This window comes from Papio anubis, unplaced genomic scaffold (assembly GCF_008728515.1).
Source record: "Papio anubis isolate 15944 unplaced genomic scaffold, Panubis1.0 scaffold81, whole genome shotgun sequence".
Taxonomy (NCBI): domain Eukaryota; kingdom Metazoa; phylum Chordata; class Mammalia; order Primates; family Cercopithecidae; genus Papio; species Papio anubis.
The window spans coordinates 98,858-114,785 of NW_022168322.1; the positions used below are offsets into that span (position 1 = coordinate 98,858).

Below are 15,928 nucleotides of genomic sequence, written 5' to 3' on the forward strand. Positions count from 1 at the left end.
AATCTGTTAGGGAAACACACCAATTCAAAAAGCAAACCCTTTGCTTTCTGAAGGAGCAATGATGCTTCTTTCCTTCTAAGAAAAATATTGAATTAGAAGCAGCCAGACCTGTTAAAGATGACTGTCCAAATAATAAAAACAATTAGACAAATGTCCACGAGTTGACAGTAACTGGGGAAGAGAGGGGCTCATTTATCATTGACTTTTTAAAAAATGAGAATATGAGTACCATCAGTTTGGCACATAGATACTTAAAAAGACTACTAAGAGGCACCGGGTATGGCTTCACACCTCCCTTGTCCTGCCTACCCCACACCCTCACCCTCACTAACCACATTTTTTTTTTTTTTTGAGACAGAGTCACGCTCTGTTGCCCAGGCTGGAGTGCAGTGGTGCAGTCTCAGCTCACCGCAAGCTCCACCTCCGGGGTTCACGCCATTCTCCAGCCTCAGCCTCCCGAGCAGCTGGGACTACAGGCGCACAGCACCACGTCCTGACTACAGGCAGTAACCACATTTAAGCAGATACATTCTCTGCCCACAGGCATATGTTCTTCAGGTACATGGTTGCATGCTAAAGCACACAGGACTTCCATCTCTTCACAGCTGATTTTCATTTCCATAGTCAAACATCCACCCTACCACACCCCATGCTGTGTTCCAACAGCCTCACTTCCAACCATCATCTGGGTGCCATAGCCTCTCTACTTTTAGTCTTTTTCCTCTTCTGGCTTTCCTGTCCCTCATCTCCAGGTACTGTTGCCAACTTCAGTTTGCATGTGCAAAAAGTGACATGAAACTAACAATGCCAGTGCTTTTCTTGTTACACACTGAGTTGCTATGTGAACTTCAAGGTGTGCAACCCTCCTCAATAAATTCATAATGCTGCTGTGTCTTCAGGGACTCCCACTTTTCCAATCAGGAAGAGTTTTTCCCCTGTAAAGTCTGGGAAAAAAGCCATTCTGGAAACCCCAGTGCTTCTTAGTACTATGCCAGTTTGGGCTTTACCATAATGTTAATGAAAAGGTAGCATTCTGATACAAACAGGTCACGCGTTTAAAACATTAGTATCTATAAATATGTTTATTATATCCCAACTTAGTTCTTTTAAAAACAGTAAACTAGGCTCAGAAAAATCAAGGCTTTTCCTGATGTTTTAATACCACTAAACCAATGATGCCAGGATTCTTAGCTTCTTCCATTTGCTGTCAGTACGCTGTAGACAGCCAGCTATACACAGGTCTTTTTTATTTTTGTCAAGTCTACTGTCTCCATTAATATATATTTACAACACATGTTTAAATGTTCCCTAAATATCATATTCTTTAGTAACTGAACCAAAAAAAAAAAGGAAACTCACCTAATGGACAAGGTCAAATCAAATATACTTCTTATTGCTTCTCAAAGTCTTTCCTTATTTCACCTATTATTCAGTATGCAGAGTCTCAGAACTGACTGCATTTCTATCAGCAGCTGTTTATAGAATGGGGTGTGACTTGTGTTTACTTATGCAAAAGGACTGAAGAACAACAACGCACACTCATCCAGCCAGTTTCTAACTCAGCCTGTCAGATTACAGTTGGCTTTTTTGCTATTACTGTTGTCCATCTCTAATTTTATTGCACTGTGATTGCTAAATGTGGTCTGCATAACATCGAATTTGGGGGAATTTAAGAGGAATTAAGTTTATTTATTTAGAGACAGGGTCTCACTCTGTTGCCCAGGCTGGAGCGCACTGGCGCAATTATGTCTCACCGCAGCCTTGACCTCCCCAGCTTAAGCAATCCTCCCATCTCAGCCTCCTAAGTAGCTGGGATCACAGGTATGCACCACCAAAAATGGATAATTCTTTTTCAGTTTTTTGGTAGAGACAAGGTGTCACTATGTTGCTGCCCAGGCTGGTCTTGAACTCCCGGGCTTAAGTGATCGTCCTATCTCAGCCTCCCAAAATGGTGAAATGACAGACATGAGCCACCATGCCCCACCTGAATTAAGTTTTATAAGTGTTCCATGATTATGTGAAAACAATCTGTACACCCTGTTAGCTGGATGCAAAATTACATACATTCTAGTCAAACTAGTTAGTTGTGGTTTTCGATCTGATATACCCTTATTTATCTTTTTGCTACTTCATCTATTTCTAAGAAAGGTGTGTTGAAACTCCTAGATCATATTCATTTTTAGAAAATAAGCCCAAGGTCATCTCTTAAAGAGGATGAATATAAAGCATAATAAAAGAGCAAGCATTGCAGTCTTTATTCGGAGAAGCACTAAATCTGTGCTTTTCAGTTTGCATTCTGTGAAACTCCAGGATTCATGAAAATACTTTAAGAGTTCTGTAAACTGGGGCCGGGCGCGGTGGCTCAAGCCTGTAATCCCAGCACTTTGGGAGGCCCAGACGGGCGGATCACGAGCTCGGGAGATCGAGACCATCCTGGCTAATACGGTGAAACCCCGTCTCTACTAAAAAATACAAAAAACTAGCCGGGCGATGAGGCGGGCGCCTGTAGTCCCAGCTACTTGGGAGGCTGAGGCAGGAGAATGGCGTAAACCCGGGAGGCGGAGCTTGCAGTGAGCTGAGATCCGGCCACTGTGCTCCAGCCTGGGCGACAGAGCCAGACTCCGTCTCAAAAAAAAAAAAAAAAAAAAAAGAGTTCTGTAAACTTATTAAAATTTTATTTTTCTATTGTTTGTTTTTGGGTTTTTTTGGGGGTTTTTTTGTTTGTTTGAGATGGAGTCTCACTCTGTCACCCAGGTTGGAGTGCAGTGGTGTGATCTCGGGCTCACTGAAACCACCGCCACCCAGGTTCAAGTGATTCTCATGCCTCAGCCTCTCGTGTGGCTGGGACTAAAGGCCTGCGCAACCACGCCCAGCTAATTTTTGTATTTTTTAGTAGAGATGGGGTTTCACCATGTTGGCCAGGCTGGGTCTCAAACTCCTGACCTCAAGTGATCTGCCCACCTCAGCCTTCCAAGGTGCTGGGATTACAGACATGAGCCACCCCGCCTGGACTTTCTATTATGTTTTTTAAAAACTGGAATTAAAAAAAGTATATGGTCAAATAAGTGATATACCAAATTTAGAGACCTCCAAGTTGTTTATTTATGCTACTTTAAGTTATTTACGTCTGCCATTAGCATTTACATGTTATTTGGAATTCCTATAATTATTAGTGGAGAAGCCTGTAATTCGCACTAGACTTCTCTCCTTTTCTTAATCAGAATGGATTCATTTGTCTATTGTTGTAAAATTATTTAAGGAAGCACATGTGAACTACATTCAAGAAACGGCAGTCAAGGCTCAGGCACACGTTTCAGCACATGTTTGCTTTCATCCTGTTACAACAGTCAATTGAGCAATAAAGAACGAACACAATATGTTGCATCATAACATTTTATTACAGATCACTATAGAGATTATTCTTTGGGAAGTTTCTTGTCTGACTTCTAGAAGCATGAAAGGGCTATTCTAGGTTTGGGCTACTTCTTTTTCATAGCAGATGAGTGTCTTCAGAGCCAGTTCCTGCACAGGAAACCTACATAATGTCATTGCAACAAACCTTTCATTGCCTCAGAAAACTGCTCTGGTCCAGCTGGTTGCAAACTTTCTTTAGCAATAAAACTGTTTCTTCAAATAAAATCTTACATGGCACCCCAACATATAAAATAGGTGGCAGCAGAATGATTCTAATGAAAGGAGTGAAGGTTAAGACACCAGCGCCCATAGACCCACCAAGGACATAAGAAGAATCTCACGGTACACATTTGGAAAATCATTGCAGAAAGGTCTACCTACAATGCAGCTCTGAATCATCTCCTTTGCCTTTGGCTTTGTCCCTAAACACCTCCTCTCTGCCTAACCACTTCAGTTGACAGCTCATTTGTAAGGTCTGCCACACTCTTTATTCAGCGTCTCCTATACCACCTTAACACACTTCTTATCTGGGAGGGATCTGAAATGCTTTGGGTGTCCCTGGTGAGAACTGCAAGAGGAGCTATCTAAAGCTTGAGAGAATGAAATGAGACTACAGGAAGAGTCTTGAGAACAACCATAACTGGGTCATTCCCAGGGAATGTGTCCTGGAAATGAGTCCTGGAAAAATCTAGGCCAAATTGCCCAAAAGGGAAGCAGCACTGACCATGGGATAGGAAACTGGTGTCCTTAAAGGCGCAAGAGAGAAAACTGTTGGGACGATGTTTGTAACCAGGTACACTGGTGATCCTTTCTTGTATCTAAACGGACACTTTGAGGCCATCAGAAAATATGACCAGATTAGTCCTGACGGACTCAAAAATCTATATATGGATGGAACCCTCAAAAGTCAAGGTATGGTTTGAAAAACACAATGAAATGTTGGTATAGCAACTTTAAGATAACTGAGAACATATTATTTTGAGCTGTATCAGAAGTCACTTCATACTAAATTATAGCACAAAAGAGCATAAAGAGGTACAAAAATTTTTCAAAATACTGATCAAAGTAAAACTTCAGATTTTCTTCTTTCTATGAATTCAGAAGAAATTTCTAGTATTAGGCTCAGCTAATGGCTGTGTCAGGAGGAGTGTTTTACAAGAAAGTACCCTTGCTTAAAACCATTACAAAGTTCCAGGGAAGGAGAAAGGGGCAGGAGGTAGAGGGGACAGAGAAACCCCTGGCATTCCCTACCTGGCTTTATGTCAACGCAGCACAAAATCAACTCAAATCCACAGGGATTATGTACAAAGGGAGTTTTCAGACAGGTATTCAAAGTCATATCAAGGTCAAACACCAAGAGACTAAGGAGCACGTCAACAAAGGGAAAGAGTCGTTTATGGATCTGGGAGTCTCGGAGGATAGCATTCCAAGAATTCAAGAGGACATCTGGGCAGACAACACAGTTCATTAGAGCCCACAGTAACAGTAGCTAGAAAAGACTGGGGGAGAGTGGTGAGGGATATAAAAACTACATATTGGGTACAGCGTACACTATTCAGGTGATGGGTACACTAAAATCTCAGAATTCACCACTATATAATTCATCCAAGTTGCCAGGCACAGTGGCTCGCACCTGTAATCCCAGCACTTTGGGAGGCCAAGGCAGGTGGATCAGTTGAGGCCAAGAGTTCAACAGCCTGGCCAACATAGTGAAACCCCGTCTCTACTAAAAAATACAAAAATTAGCCAGGCATGGGGACACGTGCCTGTAATCCCAGCTACTCCGGAGGCTGAGGCACGAGAATGGCTCGAACCCAGGAAGCAGAGGCTGCAGTGAGCCAAGATTGCACCACCGTACTCCAGCCTGGGTGACAGAGCGAGACTCCATCTCAAAAAAAATATAGAAAATAAAATAATAATTCATCCATGCAGCCAAACACCCGAAAAGCTATAGATATAGATAGATAGATGTAGATATATGTATCTATTTATATATACCAAAAAAAGACCCATAGTAGTTGTTGCTTTATCAAAAGCCAGAGAAATTTTCTAACCTTCTAAGTTACAGCAATTTATTCGGTCAACTTGCTTTCCCCTATTCTGCCCATCCAGTTTGAAAGACTCCCTGGCCAGGCACGGTGGCTCACACCTATAATCCCAGCACTTTGGGAGGCCAAGGCAGGAGGATCATGAGGTCAAGAGATCGAGACCAGCTGGCCACCATGGTGTAACCCCAGCTCAACTAAAATTACAAAAATTAGCTGGGCATGGTGGCATGCGCCTATAATCCCAGTTACTTGGGAGGCCAAGGCAGGAGAATTACTTGAACCCAGGAGGCGGAGGTGCCAAGATCGTGTCACTGCACTCCAGCCTGGCTGACAGAGCAAGACTCTGTCCATTAAAAAAAGAAAAGAAAGGCTCCCTAACTGGCCAGGTGTGGTGGCTCATGCCTGTAATCCCAGCACTTTGGAAAGCCAAGGCCAACAGATCACCTGAGGTAAGGTATTCGAGGCCATCCTGGCCAACATGGTGAAATCTGTCTCTACTAAAAATACAAAAATTAGCCAGGCATGGTGGTGGGCGCCTGTAATCCCAACTACTCTGGAGGCTAAGGCAGGAGAATTGCTTGAACTAAGGAGGCAGAGGTTGCAGTGAGCCAAGACAGTGCCACCGCACTCCAGCCTGGGTAACAGAGCAAGACACGATCTCAAAGAAAAAAAAAAAGAAAAGCTCCCTAACTACTCCAACTAGGTTCCTTCACTAAGTTTCCTTTTCCTGACTAGGCAGATGGAAAGGCAAGCATCCAGGTTAGAACTTAGTCCTCCAAGGCCATACCTTGTCTCTGTCCTCAGCTAAGCCTGTGATAAGGCTATCCATGGAAACAAAGCTCCTATTTTCTTAACATGCCTCTGAGAAAGACATTTGAAGCCTAGAGGTTAAGAACATAAGGGCTAAAATAAGCAGGCAAGAGGGTGGCTCAGAAAGAACAAGAGCCTTGTTTTAAAAAAAAAAAAAAAAAAAAAGTCAGGGAATAAACCTCAATACAGATTTACTAACACAGAAATAAAGACTTTGTGTTAGCAAAGAGACTATGAATCAGCAAGAGAACAACCCAAGAGGATAAAGGAAATTGTAGACAAGAGGAGCATAAACCATGAAGACGTAAGTACCCACGTGTTTATAACATGGATAATTGATAAGCAATAAGTAAGTCTTTAGAAACTATGAGTGTTCAGGGGAAATCACAAAAACAAGCGACATTACACTTAATTTTTTAAATGAGGGTGAAATGAGATTCTGCATGAGACAGATAACTGTAAAGTAGTAAAAAAAGTTTTCAGAAGTCACACATGAAAATCAATCTCATAATTCTACAATCACATTTTATTATGTCCACATTTTAAAGTATAAAGTTAGCCTTTATATACCAACAAATTTGGCCGCAAAGGTTGGTTGAGTTTTGACCTCGAGAAATACCTTCCTATTTTTTAAAGAAAGAAATATTATAATGATATTCCTTTTATTACTTTCCTATATATACTTGCTCATCACATAAAAAATATAATTGCTATATAGCCATCAAGCATTAAAAATAAACCAACACATCTAACAATAGGCCTCAATGGTACCAATCTATTTTCCTAGATGTATCACTCTAAAACCATATATGAATGTTCAAGAAATGCAAGTTTTTTATTTTTCTTTTAGAATCTACAGCATAGAACATGAGAGATAAAATTATTCCATATAGAAATTATGATTTTTAATTAATTTGAAATAATTTCCATTAATTTCTGATGCTTGTAAGCATTTTAGATATACATTCCTTTAGCTCTTGAAATACAGTTCTAAACTGTGAAAAATTCTGACACAGGCAGGAACAGATATCAAAATTCTATTACTTTTAATCTAAAAGCCCTCCATCTTATGTTTTCTGTAGGAGACAGAAACTCACAAAAGAAAATGTGTTGGCTTCTACTATTAGGAAACTGGACATTTTTCACATATATTATAGTGGAAGCAGTTTTACATTTCATTCAGGCACAAAATATTTATGAACTCAGAAGCAGCCCAAACATAAAGACAAAATGCAGCATGATTTTCCAAACCAAAATCTGGGGCTTATGTCTACGGATTTTTGCGACCCTTTGGGAAAAGGCAGAGTTGGAAACACAACTTAGTTGTCCAAGTATTAGAACTTTTAAAGCATCTCTTTGATTTATGAAGAAAATGCACAAAAATATGTTAAAGAAGTACCAGAAAATCCAGCAAGTTGCTCATCACTACACACCTCCATGCACAGATGACATGAGCAATTATTTGTCTTTCTTTCACTTCTGACTTCCAGGGCTCAGGGCTGAGGTCCTATTGACTGCACATAGTAGAAGAAAGGGAAGAGAAGTTGTTTCAATGGCAACATCCTCACCTACTTATGTCTCTTTTCTCATGGCTCCAGTAATTAACTGAATGATTATAAACTGAAACCAAACTGCATCTCTATCCCTTCCATTTTCACCCTGGAAGCCTGTTCTCATAAATTCATTCTCCTCAGGGTATTCCTTTAATCAGTGTTTCTTAATATGAATGAATGCTTTGGCTAACTTGTACAGGTCATCTGCCACTTTTAAGTACTCCGTTCCCACCTCATGGGTGTGTCTCATCTCTTCAGTACAGTTGCATACTTCCTGAAGAGTCTCATTTTGTGTATTGCTTCTCCACTACCCCTCACCACTGGACAGACAACTGGCCAGCTGTCACTCAAATGCTAATTGTGTCTACCATCTACTTTCTCTAACAGGCTTTTCCTTCCCCTAGTTCCCTCCATTCCCTGCCAATTTTATTTAGGAGTGACTCAAAAAGTGTTTTGGGACTCCACTGATAGCTGTGCTTTTCTGATAATTAAACGATATTTACATCCAACTCAACAGTATTTGGTAAGCAATTACTACCTATCCATTACTGTGCTAGCAACTACGAATGTCATGAAAGAAACATATGATCCAGCTACTCCCTTAAAGAAGTTGGTAATCAGGGTTAGGTGGAATGACGCACTCATTTACAAAAAAGGACGGATAAGACAATGTTATCAGGGAGAAAAACATCTGGTACACCATCTGGACCAGCCAGCACAAGAAATCAAAAGTGAAAGGGGCTTCAAGTCAAAAGACCTGAACTATGCTACTTCCTTCCCAGCTATGTGTCCTGTGGTGAGCCAGACAGCCTCTCCCTACTGTTTCCTCAGTATGGGAATATTTATCTAGCAAGATTATTGGAAGGATTAAAGGGTCCATGACGTGAAATGCATTTTATAAACTGTAAACTACTGGGGACATGTAAGATGGCTGTTTTATAAGTCAAGTAGAGCCTGGGAGGTCAGAAAAGGAGAGCAATCTGCCAGGCATGGTGGCTCATACCTGTAATCCCCCCTATTCAAGAGACTGAGGTGGGAGGATCACTTGAGCCCAAGAGATCAAAACCAACCTGGGCAACATAATGAGATGCTGTTGTACAAAAATTTTTCTAATTAGCAAGGTGAGGTGGCTTGTGCCAGTAGTCCAGCTACTCGAGGTGGCTTGTGCCAGTAGTCCAGCTACTCAGAAGGCTGAGGTGGGAGGATCACTTGAGCCCAAGAGTTCAAGGCTACAGTGAGCCATGACTATGTCACCACACTCCAGCCTGGGTGACACAGTGAGACCCTGTCTCAAAAAAAGAAAGAAAAGGAGCAATGTGACCATGACTCAAAGCAAGAGCCAGGACCTGAGCTGGGCATCTTCTTCAAAGCCAGGCAAGATTTAGCTAGAGAGTGAGGAATAGGATACACAGCATGTTTCATGCAAGGACATGTTTTGACTTCCATTTAATAAGTATTGAGGAGCTTGCTAATCATTTCAAAGGATACAAATGTGTTTAAGATATAATCCTCGAAGTACAAAACTGGCTGTAAACTCAAAGGAATGCTTATGAGGTAATGTGGCAAGTTAAGGAGAGCAGGACGACTAATCCGTTGGTATATGGGGTTCCTCTACCACCATCTGTGTAGACCCAGGATAGGTCACCATCCCTCTGCAGGCCTTGTTTTCTCAAATATGAAATAAGAGGTTTCACCTCAATGGTCTCTTTCCAACACAGACATTCTATGCTGTATGATTCCAGGTTCAAAGTTCAAAGCTCAGCCATGAGAAATTTAAGTGGGGTCATGGTGACAGCTGTCCCTTCTATCACCTCTCACTCCTTGCACATGAGGGCCTAGATGAGGGCAGCCACATGGGGATGGGAAGAAGGGGATCCAAGATACACTAATTTTAAAATAACAGAACAGAGTTCCACATCAGGTAGAAAAGGATACAGCAAAGAAAACACCAAAGAATAAAGCCTAGAGAGCCAGGAGGCCAAAATAATGCTGCCGACAGAAGCAGGACATGTGAAGTGGGGAAGGGAAAGAGTTGGAATGGCCATGAGGTGTTCGTGGGTGGTATCAGATTTTTGGAAGGGAAGGATGATGAGATTGGATGGGGGCAGCTTCAGTGTGAGAGATCATCAAAGCCACATCACCGAGAAATGCTTGAAAATCATCCCCATTCCCTGTGGCCCACATTTACCTCTGTCCTTGAGACAGAGGCAGAGTAGCCAACAGTGAAAGCTCCAAAAAGACCATGACTGTACAAGCCACAGAAGACGGAACATGCTGTTAGTTCAGGATGAACAAGACCAAGGATAACAGCAGGGTGCTCTCAGCCAAACTCAATACACAGGACATGGTGGGCAGTCCCGGCTGTTCTGATTAAACTTGGTTTCCAGATACTATCTCCCTGTTGTAAAGTTCTTTATCTGGCAGTGAGTAAAAAAGGAAATGTCAGGGAAGACAGCTAGATGTCCCACACGGCACTCACTCATTCACTCCTCTTAGAAGACTGCAATAAGCACCTCCTCAGATTCCAAACTTAGGCCTTGCCCATCATCATCCACCACCCATCTGAATGTATCTCAATGAAAACACACACTAGCTGGGCATGGTGGCTCATGCCTGTAATCCCAGCACTTTGAGAGGCCAAAGCCAGCGGATCACCTAAGGTCAAGAGATCAAGACCAGCCTGGCCAACATGATGAAACCCCATCTCTACTAAAAATACAAAAATTAGCCAGGCATGCAGATGGGCACCTATAAGCCCAGCTACTCAGGAGGCTGAGGCATGAGAATTGCTTGCACCTGGGAGGCAGAGGTTGCAGTGAGCTGAGATCGCGCCACTGCACTCCAGGCTGAGGCACGAGAATTGCTGGAACCTGTGAAGCGGAGGTTGCCAGGGAGCTGAGATCATGCCACTGCACTCCATCCTGGGCAATACAGTGAGCCTCAAGTCTCAAAAAAAAAAAAAAAAGAAAAAAGAAAACACAGGAAACACAGTGGAGAGGAGTTGTAGTATTATCACCTTCTCTGCCCCGCTCACTCTCCTTGAAACCACTGACACTAAGAAATAAGAGGTTAGAACCCTTCTCTAATTACCCTTATCTAGTTACTTAATGTCTCTGTGTTTTCCTAGAAGAAGAATTCAGTACCTATACCAGGTCTACCATGTTTTTGGTCTCACTTAACACTGCTATATGTATGTGCATATCTCCTAATGCACACCAGCAAGAGTTTCTCTAGAAAATTGCTTTTCAACCTTGTTCATGATATTTGTATGACCTACCAGGACACATGCTCTTGATCAAAGGCAACAGGTCTGAGGGCCCCAGAAAGGCCAGGCCCTGTCCAGCCACCGTGAGGGACAAGGGGTTCAACATCTCAACACAACTGAACGAATTCGGCACACAACTGAACGAATTCGGCGCACACCGGGGGAGATCACCTCCTCTAGGGTAGGTGTCAAAGCGTGAAATTCCTGGGCTATATCTATGCACACATGTTCAGTAATAGAAGATAATATCAAATTGCTGTCCAGCATAGTTGTTTCACACACTCCCAACTTCATATCTTCACCAACATTTGGTGCTTGTTGTCAGACTTCTCAAAATGGTAACACATTATGATCTAAATTTGCTAATGAGTGTGAGCATCTTTTATTAGTTTCTTGGCCATCTAGTTTCCTCTTATTAAAATGCACATTTGTATCTTTCTCCTATTTTTCTATTGGGTTCTTTTTTTTTTAAGACAGAGTCTCCCTCTGTTGCCCAGGCTTGTGTGCAGTGGCACAATCTCATCTCACTGCAACCCCCACCTCCTGCGTTCAAGTGATTCTCACCCCTCAGCCTCCCAAGTAGCTGGGACTACAGGCACGCACCACCATACCCGGTTAATTTTTGTATTTTTAGTAGAGATGGGGTTTCGCCATGTTGGCCAGGCTGGTCTCGAACTCCTGGAGGCAAGTGATCTGCCCACCTCAGCCGTCCAAAGCGCTGGGATTATAGACACAAGCCACCACGCCCAGCCAGGTTCTTTTTCCATGGATGTACAGCTCTTCATATATTCTGGATACTATTTATCAGTCACGTATGTTGCAAATATATTCTTACCGTTTTTGGTTTGTCTTTTCACTTTTTTAGTGTCTCTTAATCTTAAAGTCGTCAAATTTATTCTTTTCTTATAGTTACTTTAATTTATATTATGATCAAGAAAGCCTTTTTTTTTTTTTTTTTAAATGGAGACAGGGTCTCACTCCAGTGCAATGGCACAGTCATAGCTTACTACAGCCTCAACTTCCCAGGCTCAAGTCATCCTCCCATCTCAGTCTCCCAAGTAACTAGGACTACAGGCATGGGTCACCATGCCCAGCTAACTTTCTTTTCTTTTTTGTAGAGACAGGGTCTCACTATGTTGCCCAAGCTGGTCCTGAACTCCTAGTCTCAAGTGATCTTCCCACTTCAGCCTCCCAAATTGCTAGGATTACAGGTGTGAGCCACCATGCCCAGCCAAGAAATTCTTATCTAAAGCGACAAAGATATTTTTGTATATTATGTTTGCAAAGATACTGCCTTTTTATTTACGTCTTTAATACACTGAGAATTTGAGGAATATGTAGGGATCCAATTTCATTATTTTTCCCTTAAGGATACACAATTGTCATAGCACCATTTATTGCATAAAATTATCTTTTCCCCAGTGACATGCAATAAATGAACGGATCTGTTTCAGGGCTTTACATTTGGTTTCATTGGTCATTTTGACCATCCCTGGGCCAGTGCCACAATGTCTTAATCACTATGACCCTAAAATATAACTTCATATCTGGTAGGACTGGTACCCACCTTACCATGGACATGCACCCTTCACACTTCCATCTGAGTTCCTCAAAAACATATGGGGATTTTTATTGGGATTGCACTGCATTGCATTGGGATTGCATAAATCTATAGATCAAATTAAGAAGATTGACATGTTCATGATGTTTAATCTACCTACCTAAGTACATGCATATTTCTCCATCTATTTATGTTTCAGTGCTTTTAAAAATATTCTCGCATCTCACAAAAGAAGATATACAAATGGCAAATAAGCACGAGAAGATGCTCAACATCATATGTTATTAGAGAATTGCAAATTAAAACAAGAATGAGATATCATTATATACCTATCAGAATGACCAAAATCCAAAACACTGACAACATCAAATGCTGGTGAGGATATGGAAACCCAGAACTCTCCTTCATTGCTGGTAGGAATGCAAAATGGTACAGGCCCTTTGTTATAGACAGTTTGGCAGTTGTTTACAAAGCTAAACTTACTCTTACCATACAATCCAATCACATTCTTTGGTATCTACCCAAATGAAGGGAGAACTCATGTCCACACAAAAACCTGCATACTGATATTTATTATAGCAGCCTTATTCATAATTGCCAGAACTCAGAAGAAACAAGATGTTCGTCAGTAGGTGAATGGATAAATAAACTGTGGTACATTCAGACAATGGAAAATTATTCAGCACTGAAAAGAAACAGCTATCAAGCCATGAAAAAACATGGAAGAACCGTAAATGCATATTACTACCTGAAAGAAGTCAATCTGTATGATTCCAACTACGTGGCATTCTAGGAAAGGCAAAACTATGGAGATAGCACAAAGATCAGTGGTTATTAGTGGTTGGAGTGGGGGAAGTGAAAGAGATGAACAGGCAGAGAACAGAGGATTTTTAGGGCAGTGAAATTATTTTGTATGACACTATAACATAGATAGATGTCATTATACGTTTGTATACATACCCATAGAATGTACAACACCAAGAGTGAACTCCAATATAAACTATGGACTTTGGATGATAATGTATCAATGTAGGCTCATCACGTGTAACAAACGTACCACTCTGGTATGGGATGTTGATAGTAGGGGAGACTGTGCATGTTGTGGGTGTTGGGAGGGAAGGGAATATATGAAAATTGTACCTTCTACTCAGTATTACTGTGAACCTAAAACTGCTCTAAAAAATAAGCTAGGCTGGGCATGGTGTCTCACAGTGGCCTGTAATCCCAGCACTTTGGGAGGCCAAGGCAGGTGGATCATGAGGTCAGGAATTCAAAACCAGCCTGGCCAAGATGGTGACACCCCATCTCTACTAAAATACAAAAATTAGCCAGGCACGGTGGCAGGCACCTGTTATCCCAGCTACTCAGGAGGCTGAGGTAGGAGAATTGCTGGAACTCAGGCAGCAGAGGTTTCAGTGAGCCAAGATCATGCCACTGCACTCCAGCCTGGGTGACAGAGTGAGACTCTATCTCAAAAAAAACAGAAATAATAAATAAATAAACTCTAAGAAAAGAGTATTTTTGGCTGGGTGCTGTGGCTTATGCCTGTAATCCCAGCACTTTGGAAAGCCACAGCAGCCAGATTATGAGGTCAGGAGTCCAAGACCAGCCTGGCCAACATGGCGAAACCCCATCTCTACTAAAAATACCACAAAAAAAAAGAAAAAAAAAAGTTAGCTGGGCTTGGTGGTGTGCGCCTGTAGTTCCAGCTACTTGAGAGGCTAGGGTAGGAGAATAGCTTGAACCCAGGAGGCAGAGGTTGCAGTGAGCCGAGATCGCTCACTGCGTCTCAAAAAAAAAAAAGAAAAGAAAAGCATCTTTCAAAAAGTTTTTGGGCCAGGCACAGTAGCTCACACCTGTAATCCCAGCACTTTGGAAGGCCGAGGTGGGTGGATCATGAGGTCAGGAGTTCGAAACCAGCCTGGCCAACATGGTAAAATCCTGTCTCTACTAAAGATACAAAATTAGCCGGGCATAGTGGCATGCACCTGTAATCCCAGCCACTCGGGAGGCTGAGGCAGAAGAATCACTTGAACTCAGGAAAAGAAGTTGCAGTGAGCCGAAATTGCACAACTGCACTCCAGCCTGAGTGACAGGGCGAGACTCCATCCCAAAAAAAAAAAAAAAAGGTTTTCAATAAACACTTTTCATGAAGATCTTGTGTATCTTTCAACTTATTGATACTTTGTTTTTGTCACTACTGTAAGTGATAACTTTTAAACATGTATCTTCTATTTCTTATACAGCCATATTAATTCCAGCAATTTGTTAAACATATTAGGTAAAAATAAATTACTTCTTCCTTTCTAATCTTACCTTTTAGTCTAATTATAAAGAGTCAGCTGGGCGCAGTGGCTCACGCCTGTAATCCCAGCAATTTGGGAAGCCGAGGTGGGTGGATCACAAGGTCAGGAGATTGAGACCATGCTGGCTAACACAGTGAAACCCTGTCTCTACTAAAAATACAAAAAAATTAGCCGGGTGTGGTGATGGGCACCTGTAGTCTCAGGTACTCGGGAGTCTGAGGCACGAGAATGGCATGAACCCGGGAGGCGGAGCTTGCAGTAAGCCAAGATCACACCACTGCACTCCAGCCTGGGCAACACAGTGAGACTCTGAAAAAAAAAAAAAAAAAAAAAAAAAGCTAATTATACCTAATTATACCTTTTATTTATATTTCTTATCTTACTGTACTGAGAATCTCAAAAAAAAAAAAAAACAGTGAATACACGTGGTGATACAGGTAGTCTTATCTCTTTTTTTTCTTGTCTTTTTTTTTTTTTTTTTTTGAGACAAGATCTCACTCTGTTGTCCAGGCTGGAGTGCAATGGCACAATCACAGCTCACTGCAGCCTCGGCCTCCCAGTCTCAGGTGACTGTCCCGCCCCAGCCTCCCTTGCCCAGGCTGGTCCGGAACTCCTGGGCTCAAACCACCCACCGGTCTTCCAAAGTGCTGGGATTATAGGTGTGAGCCAGCACGCCCAGCCCAGTCCCGTCATGTCTTGATTCTAACGTTTCACTGTTAAGAATAACATTTGCTGTAGACTTTTGGTACACATTTTTATCAGGTTTATCCTAGTTTGCTAAGCATGAGAATTAAGAATGGGTGTCAACTTTATCACATTTCGTTTCAGCATGTATCAAGGAGACTGTTACTTTTTTCCCTTAATCTGTTAATTTACCAGCTTTTACATTTATTCTGCCTTTGATATTTTTCTTTCCTTTCTTCTAGTTTCTTCTCTCACTTTACTGGTTTCTGCTCTTTTCTCATACTTTC

General features: G+C 41.8%; 1 protein-coding gene across 5 annotated transcripts in view; it reads right to left on the bottom strand.

The window, feature by feature from the left end:
• Positions 1 to 15,928, bottom strand: part of LOC116268510 (ras-related protein Rab-27A) — an 85,768-nt gene that overhangs the window by 41,135 nt on the left and 28,705 nt on the right. Inside the window, exon 3 of one of the 5 annotated variants that reach the window (XM_031662610.1) lies at positions 7,706 to 7,786. The exons of 3 other annotated variants lie outside the window; for them this stretch is intronic. The gene's annotated coding sequence lies outside the window, so the exon portion shown is untranslated. Of the gene's footprint in view, positions 1 to 7,671; positions 7,787 to 15,928 lie in introns of all 5 variants that reach the window. One more of the 5 variants, XM_031662609.1, reaches the window with a different exon arrangement.